The sequence below is a fragment of the Mus musculus genome, chromosome 12 (genome assembly GCF_000001635.26).
Source record: "Mus musculus strain C57BL/6J chromosome 12, GRCm38.p6 C57BL/6J".
Taxonomy (NCBI): Eukaryota; Metazoa; Chordata; class Mammalia; order Rodentia; family Muridae; genus Mus; species Mus musculus.
The window spans coordinates 77,271,219-77,286,641 of NC_000078.6; the positions used below are offsets into that span (position 1 = coordinate 77,271,219).

At 36.4% G+C, this 15,423-nt stretch overlaps 1 protein-coding gene across 7 annotated transcripts in view; it reads left to right on the top strand.

Annotated features, from left to right (window-relative positions):
* Fut8 (fucosyltransferase 8) overlaps positions 1 to 15,423 on the top strand; it is a 238,569-nt gene that overhangs the window by 33,789 nt on the left and 189,357 nt on the right. For 6 of the 7 annotated variants that reach the window (NR_045554.1, XM_030246822.1, XM_011244145.3 and 3 more), the window contains exon 2: positions 6,143 to 6,237. The gene's annotated coding sequence lies outside the window, so the exon portion shown is untranslated. Of the gene's footprint in view, positions 1 to 6,142; positions 6,238 to 7,725; positions 7,815 to 15,423 lie in introns of all 7 variants that reach the window. The other variant, NM_001252614.1, reaches the window with a different exon arrangement.

Genomic DNA, 15,423 nt, shown 5'->3' on the forward strand with positions numbered 1-15,423 from the left:
GACAGAGTCGAATGAATATCTACCTTTTTTTTTTTTTGAGAGGAAAGAGTTTATCTTATATCTTACAGTACATGATGAATGGTAGTCAGAACAGGTAATCAAACATGAACTTGGAGGCAGGAACTGAAGAAGAGCTCATGAAGGAATAGAATTACTATCTTGTGCAGACTGATTTCTTATTCCAGCTGCTCAGGGATGGCACTTGCAATGTAAATCGTCAGTCAAGAAAATACTCAATGATCTTTTGCCTACTAGATAATCTCATGGAGACATTTTCTTAACTGAAGTTTCCTTTTTCAGTTTTACTCCTGTTAGACTATATTTGATAAAAAAAAACAAAGAAAGAGCAAAAGAAAGAAAGAAGACAGACAGAGGAACAAAAAGAAAGAAGGAATGAAAGAAAGAAAGGAAGGAAAGAAAGATTTTCTCAAAGAACCAGCTCCTGGTTTGGTTGATTTGTTTGTTTGTTTAGTTCTTTTTGTTTCTATTTGGTTGATTTCAGATCTGAGTTTGATTATTTCCTGCTGTCTACTCCTCTTGGGTGAATTTGCTTCCTTTTGTTCTAGAGCTTTCAGGTGTGCTGTCAAGCTGCTAGTGTGTGCTCTCTCCAGTTTCTTTTTGGAGGCACTCAGAGCTATGAGTTTTCCTCTTACCACTGCATTCATTGTGTCCCATAAGTTTGGGTATGTTGTAGCTTCATTTTCATTAAATTCTAAAAAGTCTTTAATTTCTTTATTTCTTCCTTGACCAAGTTATTTAGTAGGGTGTTGTTCAGCTACCATATGTATGTGGGCTTTCTGTTGTTTTTGTTGTTATAAAGACTAGCCTTAGTCTGTGGTGATCTGATAGGATGCATGCGATTATTTCGATCTTCTTGTATCTGTTGAGGCCTGATTTGTGACCAGTAATATGGTAAATTTTGGAGAAAGTAGCATGAGGTGCTGAAAAGAAGGTATATTCTTTTGCTTTAGGATGAAATGTTCTATAGATATCTGCTAGATATCTATAGATGGCCCATCACTTCTGTTAGTCTCACTGTGTCTCTGTTTAGTTTGCGTTTCTATGATCTGTCCATTGATGAGAGTGGGGTGTTGAAGTCTCCCACTATTATTGTGTGTGGTGCTTTGAGTTTCAGTAAAGTTTCTTTTATGAATGTGGGTGCCCTTTCATTTGGAGTATAGATATTCAGAATTGAGAATGCTTCTTGGTAGATTTTTCCTTTGATGAGAATGAAGTATCCTTCCTTATTCTATTTTTTGATAACCTTTGATTGAAAGTTGATTTTATTTGATACTAGAATGAATGGCTACTCCAGCTTGTTTCTTGGGACCATTTGCTTGGAAAATTGTTTTCAAGCCCTTTACTCTGAGGTAGTGTCTGTTTTTGACACTGAGGTACATTTCCTGTATGCAGCAAAATTCTGGGTCCTACTTATATATCCAGTCTGTTAGTCCATGTCTTTTTATTAGAGAATTGAGTCCTTTGATGTTAAGAGATATTAAGGAAAAGTGATTGTTACTTTCTACTATTTTTGTTGTTAGAGGTGGAATTATGTTTGTGTGGCTACCTTCTTTTGGGTTTGTTGAAAGAAGATTACTTTCTTGCTTTTTCTAGGGTGTAGTTTCCCTCCTTGTGTTGGAGTTTTTTGTCTGTTATCCTTTGTAGGGCTGGATTTGTGAAAAGATATTGTGTAAATTTGGTTTTGTCATGGAATATATTGTTTTCACTGTCTATGGTAATTGAGAGTTTTGCCTGGACTGATATTTGTGTTCTCTCAGGGTCTGTATGAGATCTGCCTAAGATCTTCTAGCTTTCACAGTCTCTTGTGAGAAGTCTGGTTTAATTCTGAGAGGTCTGCCTTTATATGTTACTTGACCTTTTCCCCTTACTGCTTTTAATATCCTTTCTTTGTTTTGCGCATTTGGTGTTTTGATTATTATGTGATGGGAGGAATTTCTTTTCTGGTCCAGTCTATTTGGAGTTCTGTAGGCTTCTTGTATGTTCATGGGCATCTCTTTCTTTAGGTTAGGGAAGTTTTCTTCTATAATTTTGTTGAAGATATTTATTGACCCTTTAAGTTGGTAATCTTCTATACCCTAATTATCTATACCCTAATTATCTTTAGATTTGGTCTTCTCATCGTGTCCTGGATTTCCTGAATGTTTTGAGTTAGGAGCTTTTTGCATTTTGTGTTTTCTTTGACTGTTCTGTTGATGTTTTCTATGGTATTTTCTGTACCTGATCTCTCTTCTAACTCTTGTATTTTGTTGGTGATGCTTGCATCTATGACTCCTGATCTCTTTCCTAGGTTTTCATGTCCCAGGTAGTCTCCCTTTGTGATTCTTTATTGATTCTATTTTCATTATTAGATCTTGGATGGTTTTGTTCAATTCCTTCACCTGTTTGGTTGTGTTTTCCTGTATTTCTTTAAGGAGTTATCTATGTCTTTCTTAAAGTCCTCTATCATCATCATGACATGTGACTTTAAATCAGAGCCTTGTTTTTCTGGTGTGTCGGGGTATCCAGGGCCCACTGTGGTGGAAGAACTGGGTATGATGATGCCAAGTAACCTTGGTTTCTGTTGCTTATGTTTTCCCCCTTGCCTCTGGCCATCTGGTTATCTCTGGTGTTAGCTAGTGTTGCTGTCTCTGACTGTGGCTTGTGCCTCCTGCAAGCCTGTGTGTGAGTACTCCTGGGTGACCAGTTCTCTCCTGGAGGTTATTTGGGCATGGAGTGCTGTGGCACAGGATCAGCTCCCTTGTATTGCCTTTTTATTATTGTTTACTGCTCAGTATTCCTTGCACAATGATGATATTTGCTTATTTTTCAAATTATTTTTTTTGTCACTCATATCTGGGTTTTGTTTCTAATGTGATATTTTTTGGATTCACATGATTCTTATTTCAGTGATTTCTACAATGTAGTTTTCTGTGATGGTCTCCTTTTGCTCTAAAGAAGAGCTTTGATGATGAGTGGTAATCACACTTATCTGTGGGTAAGGGTACTATTTAGAATGTAGTTAGAAATTTACTGGTAGTGATAGTAGATTATTTTATAAGGTTTATGACTTTACTAGCTTTGGTAGTTTGGTTGATTTCTAGTACCCAGCATTAAGTCCTGAAAAGCAGGTAATAAATGAAGGGAGCCTATGCTTGCTCTAGCTACTGTACTATATTGTACTTAATATGTCTATGAAGAAGCTTTCTGACTCTGAGGAATAACCACCCCAAAGGAATTTAGGGAATAAGATAAAACCTTGAGATCATATAGTCTAAGATTAGGACCTTAGCCCGCCAGTCAGAATAGAAAACTATAATTACCAAGTATCTGGTAGAGCATCTCTGTCATTTTTGTGTATTCCTAGTTCATTTGGGTCTTTTCTTCTCTGTATCTTTACTAATATATCTACTCTCTCTTTTGACTTCAAGATTATGAATATATGTATAATAACTTTAGTGTCTTAGTTTTCTAATTCTATCTACTATCAACTCTAGGTTGGTATTGATTGGTTTTCTCTCACTTAGGGAGAAAATTGGACTTTCATTAGATTTTAGAAATTGTCTTCATAATTTAAAAAATTGCTTAGTAGTCAACTGTTGTTTAGTAAGCATTAAAAAAGAGATTATAAACTTTATTTTGTTGGTTGTTATGTAATTTCTTCTTCTTTTTTGTTTTTTTTTTGTTTTTTGTTTTTTTTTTTTGTTTTTTTGAGACAGGGTTTCTCTGTGTAACCCTGGCTCTCCTGGAACTCACTTTGTAGACCAGGCTGGCCTCGAACTCAGAAATCCGCCTGCTTCTGACTCCCGAGCTCTGGGATTAAAGGCGTGTGGTACCATGCCCGGCTCTGGCATAATTTCTTATTCCTATAAATACTTGTGAGTTTTTCTGGGATGTTGTCAGATTCTGGAGTTTTCTGTCTCAGGTACAGGTTTTAGTCTTTCTTTAGAAGGTCATACAAGCTAAGATTGGCTCCACTGCTGGGTCACGATCTTGCTGAATTCTTTACCATATGGCCACGAGTTAGAGATCTTTCCTTTTGGTTGGTGGTTATGGGTATTAGATTGAGGATTAGGATTACCCCCAAGGCTCATGTCTCCTGGGATTATTATAGAACAGCCTTTATTTGTGGGCCAGTCAACATATAATGAAAGCCTCTGTCTGTGCTTGTTAGAGCTCTCATTCACTAACACCAATCCTGAGAGTTTTAACCCCTTGATTTATGGATACAGCCTAAGTGTATGGATTACTACTAAGTTTGAGATGCAAGTAAATCCCAGTGTAGCTTTTGTCTGTCTGGAAAGCTCTTTATTTTTCAGAATCTATTCTAGTAACTCTTGCCACTTCCACTGTAGTGAACTTGTATCTCTGGTTCTTAAGAGCACAGCTCTTGTGTTCTGTTTGAATATGTCTTTAGTGGTTTGTAGAACATGTCTCAACATAAAGCAAGATGCTTACAGAGACTGGTTGTTTCAATTTTTCAAGAACTATAGATCACACTAATTTTTTGTTCAAGATCTGGAAAGGGGCAAATATATATAACTTTGTAGCTTTTTATCGTCAGTAGGTAAATCTGGTACTAGTTACTACACAGTGGCAATAGGTGTAAAACCTACATGATCCAATTATTGTGGAAAGTTGGCAATAACTTTTAGGTGAAGTTTTAGGAAAGAATTATAGTGAACCTAGGGAGATTTTAGATTTCATATTTATGAATAAATTGTACATTTATGCTTTTTCAGATTGTTTGTCCTCTTCTTGATCTACTAGATGAGATAATGTAAATAACAGTGTGGTGTACAAAAGAATTTTGTGTTTAGGACAATTTATTGAATGTTCTTATAGTTTTCCCTCAGAACCTTGAATTTTACTTTTGGAAATTAAAGTAAAAATAATTGGTATCTTGATTGCACAGTTCTAATAGCCAAAAATTGGTTTCAGTGAGGAAAAAAAATTATAGTTAATAATGTCAATCCTACTTCTCACAATTAATGTCATTTAAAGAATAATCATGTTATAGCATAATAGTTGGGCAACTGAGAGAAAGATATTGTCACAAATTGTAGTGTCACTGTTTTTTTTTGTACTCAGTGACTTGTACATATATATGCAGTGAATATTTAATATGTGAATAGTTACTAAAATTATTTTATTTGTTTATGAACCATACTGATTCCTTACCATATGTCAAACGTAATAATGATGAAGAGCCAGCAGCAAAGACGTAGTAAATAGATTCCCTAATTAGAAGATTATATAAGCTTATATATGTAATACATATGTGAAGTAAGCATATGAATATGGCGGCAAATAGTCTAGGAAAGATTAATGGGGGGTTGGGGATTTGGCTCAGTGGTAGAGCACTTGCCTAGCAAGTGCAAGGCCCTGGGTTCAGTCCTTAGCTCTTAAAAAAAAAAAAAATAATGGAATACAGAATTCTGAAGTCAGTTTTAAGAAAGCTGACTTACATAGTTTAATTGACAATAAGTGAAAAAAAATGTAGGTGTTCATCAGGTTATGGCTCAGCAGTGGAGCAAATCTTAGCTCATATATAGAGGGTCACTTCTGTATAGAAAGACTAAAAGCAGTACCTGAGAGAGAAAATTCCAAATAATATGAACACTTCCCAGAAGAATTCAGCATTAATACGTGTATGAAGTTATTTAACACTCGACAAAGTAAAATTTACAATGTCTTCTTTTATACTTCAAGAATGCTCACAGAATGGTGACAGTTGGGATAATAAAATTGTTCTGTGTCAAGCCAGCAGATTAAATTAGTTGGAATGGAAGTCTGTGTAGAAGGAGGAAGAAACAAAGATGTAGAGCTAACTTGTTGGGTTGTTCCGGATGTAGATTTTGAGGTCTGAACTGGAAAGGAATGTTTGTGACTGGGAAGGGACCATTGGGACTGATTGTTTTGGGATGGAATATGAAGCAAATTAAGACAATGAGTGCAACTGAGTTTGGATGTAGTTTGCAAAATGAAAGTCCATTTCTTCTTGGCACTTGTAAAATTGTGGCTGCAAAATACAGGCATTTACTTATTATGACTTCCACATGAAAGTAAATAAAAAACTAAGAAGTATAATGACATTAAGTGGAATCTTGAGGAGGGTGAACTAATTTACTTTCCTTTGTTTCAGGTTGCTGTTCTGGCTGAGGCCATCTATGGCCCTGGTAGTGTTTTCATTCAAGACAAAGTCCATTCCATCTTTATTTATTAGCTGAGCAAATTCAGGTCAGTATATTTTTGTTTCCATTTGAATATTTTGAGATGATTTTGTTTTTTAAAGCTATGTGTCTATGTACCAATGGAGTACAGTACCAATTGTCCACATTAGTCCAAACTAGTAAATTGTGCATTAATTGGGAAATATTTTCTGTCTGCCTACCGAGTATAATATTTTCTTCATAAAGTCATAGCATGTTACTTCTTAATGGCTTTGATTTTCAAGTTTTGAATTTGATAGAACAAGTTGTGACCACATTTTTTATGTTGAGCTGGTTGTGTGGCATAGTTGGTAACGAGAATAAACTCACTTTAGAAACTTATGATGTCTTAGTAGCTCTTCTAAAACTTGTCCACACATGAACATTAAATCATATATTAACATCTCTACTATTAATATTAATTCTAAGAGGATTGGCATCCATATTTATCACTTCAATTAAAACAGTTCTACAGGCTTTTTACTTTTAGTTAAGGCTGCCCCCCTTCACCACGACCAGTAGCAATGTGCATCTGTTTTCTGCTAACGTGGTTTACCTTTCATAGTATGCTGCTTATATGGAATTATCTAGTATTCAGCTTTTGGAATCTGCTTCTGTTACTTACTATAATGCATTTGTGTGGTATTCATGTTTCTGTGTGTATCAGTATTTGCTTTTCAGTTGTATAGTAGACTCCCAGTATGTGGGATTACCACAGTCAGTTTATGGACATTTGGATTGTTTCAAGTTTGGGGTGATAATAAAGCTTCTATAGTTTTGCATTAAAAAAAATAACATGGCTTCATATTCTTTATTAAAATAACTTTTTGTTGTTAAAAGAGATTGTATTGATTTAATTAATCGTCACTGTTTTGGGGACTAGGGTTGCGTTTCTTTTAAAAACTGTTCCATGCTCTCTCCAGTTCTAGGTATTGGAGCATTCAAGAAAGGTCTTGGCCTAGCCCTTTTTTTTGTTTGTTTTTGAGACAGGGATTTGCTGTACAATCAGACTGTCCTGAACTCATGGGTTTCCTGCCTCCACCTTCTGATTGCTAGGATCAGAAGCATGTGTACCACCATGTCTGCCACTACAGGCTTTCAGTGTTATTAAAAAGAAATCAGAAAAAAAATTAATAATAGAGTAGAGGGAGAGTCCTTTAACTTACTGTCATGTGTATGTTTATTAAGAGAAGACATGTCCAGTTGTTAAAAGTAGATGGTAGCAGAACTTGCAGTGTTTCTTGAGTGCAGTATTAGATCAGGCATGTGTAGGAAGAACAAGCCTAAAGTTTCCAGTTTATAAAAGTCAAATAAATTATAAGTATTTTTCCTGATCTTAAAATTTTAGTTAAAGAGGACAGAAATTTAGTATGGAAAGGTTAAATAGAATTTTTCTGAATGAACATTTGAAATGAAAGGGAATGAAACAGTCCTATTTATGGAAATTAATGGTCTCAAAAATAGCTTGAAAAGCTACTTGGATATTTGTAAGAAAGTTGTTCTTTATTTGCTGTAGATATAAAAAGATCTTGAGAAAATGTAATGCTCTGTGTCAGAGAATGCTCATGTTGCTTGGTAGAGATTCCTGCTGTTACTCTGGGCACGGTAAGTGCTGCTGAACCTTTACACTGTTGTCATTCCTAAATATTTTTAGATGATGTACACACATGCTATTACTTATATTGTGTTATCATAGAATGTTTCTTCTTTCCTTTGAGAGAGTTTGTGTATGCATGTGTATATTTATGCCATTTGTGGCATAGTAGGAGTGTAGAGGTCAAAGGCCACCTTGAGGTGCTCTTGTTTTACTGTGTAGGTCCTGGGGCTTTAACTCAGGTTATCAGGTTTGGCAGCAAGCCCCTTTGCCCACTCAGCCATCTTGTTTTAAATAGGTAAAGTGTCTTAGTGCAGTCAGAGCACTTTAGACATTCTTTTTTTGTTTGTTTGTTTGTTTGTTTGTTTTTTGAGACAGGGTTTCTCTGTATAGCCCTGGCTGTCCTAGAACTCACTTTGTAGACCAGGCTGGCCTCGAACTCAGAAATCCACCTGCCTCTGTCTCCCAAGTGCTGGGATTAAAGGCGTGTGCCACCACTGCCCGGCCACTTTAGACATTCTTTTGACATAGAATACAGGTTCATTATCCCTCACATTAGAATCTGAGATTCAGTATACCAAGATCTGAAACCAGCATGACAACATGAGTGAAAAATTCCACAACTTACTTCATGCGACAGGTCAAACAAAAACAGATGTATTAAAAATACTAACATGGCATAGGATCAGAGTGAGGAGGACATAACATCTGTTCCAAAACCATCGGGAGTAACTGGGACCAGTGGTATCCAGGGATGCAGGAACCACGCCTGACCAGTGGTTCGGGTTCCTTTTGGTCTGCGCTGGTTTACTTTGGGCACAAACTCTGCAGCCAGTCCCACAAAACCATGAGAAAAGCTTCACTCCCAGGCACTCTAACACGCCCAGGATCCCGGGATCCCAGGAGCTTGGTCACACAAGGATCTCAGAGTCCCAGAGGCAGCTTGACTCCCAGGAACTCTGACACACTCAGGATCTCAGGATCACAGGATCCTGGAATCACAGGATCCTGGAATCACAGAGACAGCTGGACTCTGAGGAGTTTCAATACAACCAGGATAACAGGAAGGACAGGCTCCAGTCAGATATAGCAAGGGCAGGTAGCACTAGAGATAATCAGATGGTAGAAGGCAAGCATAAGAGCACAAGCAACAGAAACTAAGGTTACTTGGCATTATCAGAACCAAATTCTCCCACCGTAGCAAGTCCAGGATATACCATCATACCAGAAAAGCAAGACTCGAATCTAAAATCACTTCTCATGATGATGATAGAGGACTTTAAGAAGGATATAAATAACTCCTTAAAGAAATACAGGAGAACACAGGTAAACAGGCAGAAGCCCTTAAAGAGGAAACACAAACACACAAATCCCTTAAAGAATGACAGGAAAACACAATCAAATAGGCAAAGGAAATGAACAAAACCATCCAAGATCTAAAAAGAGAAATAGAAACAATAAAGAAGATACAAAAGGAGACAGCCCTGGAGTTAGAAAACCTAGGAAAGAGATCAGGAGTTATAGATGCAAGCATCGCCAACAGAATACAAGAGATAGAAGAGAGAATCTCAGGTGCAGAAAATACCATAAAAAACATCAACAGAACAGTCAAAGAAAACACAACATGCAAAAAGCTCCTAACTCAAAACATCCAGGAAATCCAGGACACAATGGGAAGACCAAATCTAAGGATAATTAGGGTATAGAAAATTACCAACTTAAAGGGTCAGTAAATATCTTCAACAAAAAAAAGTATAGAAGAAAACTTCCCTAACCTAAAGAAAGAGATGCCCATGAACATACAAGAAGCCTACAGAACTCCAAATAGACTGGACCAGAAAAGAAATTCCTCCCATCACATAATAATCAAAACACCAAATGCACAAAACAAAGAAAGGATATTAAAAGCAGTAAGGGGAAAAGGTCAAGTAACATATAAAGGCAGACCTCTCAGAATTAAACCAGACTTCTCACAAGAGACTGTGAAAGCTAGAAGATCTTAGGCAGATCTCATACAGACCCTGAGAGAACACAAATATCAGTCCAGGCTACTATACCCAGCAAAACTCTCAATTACCATAGACAGTGAAAACAATATATTCCATGACAAAACCAAATTTACACAATATCTTTTCACAAATCCAGCCCTACAAAGGATAACAGACAAAAAACTCCAACACAAGGAGGGAAACTACACCCTAGAAAAAGCAAGAAAGTATCTTCTTTCAACAAACCCAAAAGAAGGTAGCCACACAAACATAATTCCACCTCTAACAACAAAAATAATAGGAAGTAACAATCACTTTTCCTTAATATCTCTTAACATCAAAGGACTCAATTCTCTAATAAAAAGACATGGACTAACAGACTGGATATGTAAGTAGGACCCAGCATTTTGCTGCATACAAGAAATGCACCTCAGTATCAAAGACAGACAGTACTACCTCAGAGTAAAGGGCTTGAAAACAATTTTCCAAGCAAATGGTCCCAAGAAACAAGCTGGAGTATCCATTCATTCTAGTATCAATAAAATCAACTTTCAACCAAAGGTTATCAAAAAATAGAATAAGGAAGGATACTTCATTCTCATCAAAGGAAAAATCTACCAAGATGCATTCTAAATTCTGAACATCTATACTCCAAATGCAAGGGCACCCACATTCATAAAAGAAACTTTACTAAAGCTCAAAGCACACCTTGCACCACACACAATAATAGTGGGAGACTTCAACACCCTACTCTCAGCAATGGACAGATCATGGAAACACAAACTAAACAGAGACACAGTGAAAGTAACAGATGCTATGAACCAAATGGATCTAACAGATATTTATAGAACATTTCAATCTAAAGCAAAAGAATATACCTTCTTTTCAGCACCTCATGGTACCTTCTCCAAAATTGACCATATAATTGGTCACAAATCAGGCCTCAACAGATATAAGAAGATTGAAATAATCGCATGCACCCTATCAGATCACCACAGAGCATGGCTGGTCTTAAATTCCAACAATAACAACGGAAAACACACATACACATGGAAGCTGAACAATGCTCTACTTAATGATATATTGGTCAAATATGAAATAAAGAAAGAAACTAAGGAATTTTTAGAACTTAATGAAAATGAAGGCACACCATATCCAAACTTATGGGACACAATGAAAGCAGTGGTAAGAGGAAAACTCATAGCTCTAAGTGTCTCAAAACCAAACCAAACCAAACCAAACCAAAAAAGCCAAAGCAACCAACCAACCAACCAAACAAACAAAACAAATTAGTAGCTTGACAGCACACCTGAAAGCTTTAGAACAAAAGAAGCAGTTACACCCAAGAGGAGTAGATGGCGGGAAATAATCAAACTCAAGGCCGAAACCAACTATGTAGAAAGAAGAAAAAGAAATATACAAAAAAATTAACCAAACCAGGAGCTGGCTCTTTGAGAAAATCAACAAGATAAATAAACCCTTAGTCAGACTACCAGAGGGCACAGAGACAGTATCCAACTTAAAATCCAAAATGAAAAGGGAGACATAACAATGGAAACCATGGAAATTCAAAAAATCATCAGATCCTACTACAAAAGCTTATACTCAACAAAATTGGAAAATCTGGATGAAATGGACAATTTTCTAGACACATACCTGGTGCCAAAGTTAAAACAGGATCAGATAAACCATCTAAACAGTTTCATAACCCCTAAAGAAATAGAAGCAGTCATTAATAGTCTCCCAACCAAATATAGCCCAGGATTAGATGGGCTTAGTGGAGATTTCTATCAGACCTTTAAAGAAGACCTAATACCAATATTCTTCAAACTATTCCACAAAATAGAAACAGAAGGAACACTACCCAGTTTGTTCTATGAAGCCATAATTATGTTTATACCTAAACCACACAAAGACCAAACAAAGAAAGAGAACTCCAGACCAATTTCCCTTATGAATATTGGTGCAAAGCTACTTAATATAATCCTTGCCAACCGAATCCAAGAACATGTTAAAATGATCATTCACCATGATCAAGTAGGCTTCATCCCAGGGATGCAGGGATGGTTCAATATATGGAAATACATCAACATAATCCACTACATAAAATAACTCAAAGAAAAAAAAACCACATGATCATTTCATTAGATGCTGAAAAAGCATTTGACAAAATTCAGCATCCCTTCATATTAAAAGTCTTGGAAAGATCAGGAATTCAAGGCCCATGCCTAAACATAGTAAAAGCAATATACAACAAACCAGTAGCCAACATCAAACTGAATGGAGAGAAACTTGAAGCAATCCTACTAAAATCAGGGACTAGACATGACTGCCTACTCTCTCCCTATCTATTCAATATAGTACTTGAAGAACACCTTCATAGAAGCAGGAGGAGGGAGGATGGGATGGGGGTTTCCAAGAGGGAGAAAACCAGGAAAGGGGGAAAAATTTGAAATGCAAATAAAGAAAATATCCAATAAAAAGAGGAAAAATATTAATATAGTTACCTTTGTGCTATGTAAAGGTCTGTATGACACACAAATTGATTCTGTATTTCAACTCATTCATAAGCTATCTCATTATATGTTTGAAAAAAAATTCTAAATACTGAAAAAAAATTCAGAATCCTGAAACATTTCTGGTCACATACATTGTGAATAGAAGATATTCATCATTTATTCAGTAGACAAATGCAGCATTGAGTCAGCAATACTTTTATACTGAAGTAATCATTTCTTCAGGATTTGATATATTCTTTTGGTGAATGTTGTAACTAGCATAACTTGTTAAATTATTTTTACTTAAAGTGTGTGTGTGTGTGTGTGTGTGTGTGTGTGTGTGGTGTATGTTGGGGTAGGGGAGCATGGGCATGTATGAAGGTAGAGCAAAAGAAGGTCTGTGTAGTTGGTTTTCTCTTCTACCTTTTTGTGGGTTGAGAGGCTCAAACTCAGTTTCCTAGCCGACCCAGAAAGTGTCTTTGCTTCTGAGCCGTCTCATTGGTCCTTATGTAACTTTTGAATATAACATTAAAGCTAGTACTAGAAAGGATGAAAAGTAGTATGTGGAAATATAGATGTTAGCCAAAAAGTATGTTATAATTATGACCAGTACATATTCTCTGAAGTGTATTTTGAGTTCTCATCTATGTGATTGCACTTCTTTTACTTTAAGATTTATTTATTTATTTATTTATTTATTTATTTATTTATTTAATATGTGGGTTCACTGTTGATGTCTTCAGACACACCAGAAGAGGGCATCGCATCCCATGACAGATGGTTGTGAGCCACCATGTGGTTGCTGGGAATTGAACTCAGGACCTCTGGAAGAGCAGTCAGTGCTCTTAACTGCTGAGCCATCTCTCCAGCCCCCGTGATTGCACTTCTTGAACCTTATTTTGAATTTTCAAAAGGTGGTGTTTTACATCAAGTATTACTACTTATTATCCCTTTATTATTGGGTTCCTTGGACCTTATTAAAGCCCTTTTATTTGTGGACTCACTAAGATGCTCAGGGCAAGAAGTAGAAATTAATTTTTTCCAAAAGCACGTGGAAACAGTATTAAACATCTGTAAAAGCTGGTTCTTCTCATAGCATTTTATGTAGAGAGAGACCTTACTGCTTGCTTTTGTAAGTAGAAGGCTGGAGATGTAAGTAGATGAGGTGATGTGTTTTTAGTTGTGCAGCTCTCTGGAAACAGTATCATGCTCACTGCATCTCCTCTGGAATCACTGCCTGACTTGGGGTTGAAGGAAGTTAAACTACTTCTTTAATGTTTCTAAAACTCGGTTTTAATTTATTTTCTTTCCAGTAGATTTTAAGATAAAACAGATCATTTAAAAATAATTTGAGATGTGATCTTACTTTGTAAACAAATCAAAATGCTGACGTTGGAATATACAGCTAGAAAAATGCAACAATAATATTTTATAATCTCAAAACATTTCCTATGAAATTTATTTAAAGTTTAGAATTTAAGTAAAATGCCTTTTACAAGTATATTAGGAAACATACTTTAAAAAAACTAGAACTAGTTTTAAAAAGTACCTTAAGGTGATGTTATTTCTGATTTTAAGAATTTAATTTATAAAAATATAGATTGATAATAATTGGTAGAATTCAGAATTAACCAGTTTCTTTTATTTGGTGAGTACTATCAAGCTTAGACAATCAAAAGATAATTCTTGTTTGAAATACTATTTAAGAAGTACAAAACCAAGATTCTCACAGAGAAGTATTTACTTCTGAATATTTGGTGTATGGGAACATTATACTATATTGACTAAAATAGTTTGTGCAAATTTTTGAGAGAAGAAATTAAACAATTTTGCTTAATTTTTTTCTATCACTGGAAGCACTTCATTTTGTAATATTAAGTTGATTTTTATTACCTAAAGTTTTTTAGCTTTTTAGGATAATAACTATTGGAAAACAGTTTTCTTTCTTTCTTTCTTTCTTTCTTTTTTTTTTTTTTTAGGAAGATTTTTTTCTTTCTCTCCCTCTCTCTTCTCTCTCTCTTCTTTCTTTCCTTCCTTCCTTCCTTTCTTCCTTCCTTTCTTTCTTTCTTTCTTTCTTTCTTTCTTTCTTTCTTTCTTTCTTTCATCTTTTATTTAATTTATTTATTTTTTTACACTCCAGATTTTTTTATTCCCCTCCCAGTCCACCCTCCAACTGCTGGACATCCCATACCTCCTCCCTGCCCCCGTGTCTTTACTAGTGTGTCCCCACCCCACCACCCTCCCCACCAGATCTCTAAACTCTCTGGAACCATCAGTCTTTTGAGGGTTAGGTGCATTTTCTCTGACTGGGTGGTGGGTTCTTTGGGCACAACATCATGTTAGCAGGAATACATACCAGAGAATCTTTTTCTTTCTTTCTTTTTTTTTTCTTCACATTATATTTTTTTATTAGATATTTTCTTCATTTACATTTCAAATGCTATCCTGAAAGTGCCCTATATCCTCCCCGTGCCCTGCTCCCCAACCCATCCACTCCTGCTTCCTGTCCCTGGCATTCCCCTGTACTGGGGCATATGATCTTTGCAAGGCCAAGGGCCTTTCATCCCATTGATGGCAGACTAGGCCATCCTCTGTTACATATACAACTAGAGACACAGTTCTGGGGGGTACTGGTTAGTTCATATTGTTGATCCTTGTACTGGCTAGTTTTGTGTCAACTTGACACAGACTGGAGTTATCACAGAGAAAGGAGCTTCAGTTGGGGAAATGCCTCAATGAGATCCAGCTGTAAGGCATTTTCTTAATTAGTGATCAAGGTGGGAGGTCTCCTTGTAGTTGGTGCCATCTCTGGGCTGGTAGTCTTGGGTTCTATAAGAGAGCAGGCTGAGCAAGCCAGGGGAAGGAAGCCAGTAAAGAACATCCCTCCATGGCCTTTGCATCAGCTCCTGCTTTCTGACCTCCTTGAGTTTCAGTCCTGACTTCCTTGGTGATGAACAGCAGTATGGAAGTGTAAGCTGAATAAACCCTTTCCTCCCCAACTTGCTTCTTGGTCATGATGTTTTGTCCAGGAATAGAAAACCTGACTGAGACAATCCTCCTATAGGGTTGCAGACCCCTTTAGCTCCTTGGGTACTTTCTCTAGCTCCTTCATTAGAGGTCCTGTGTTCCATCCA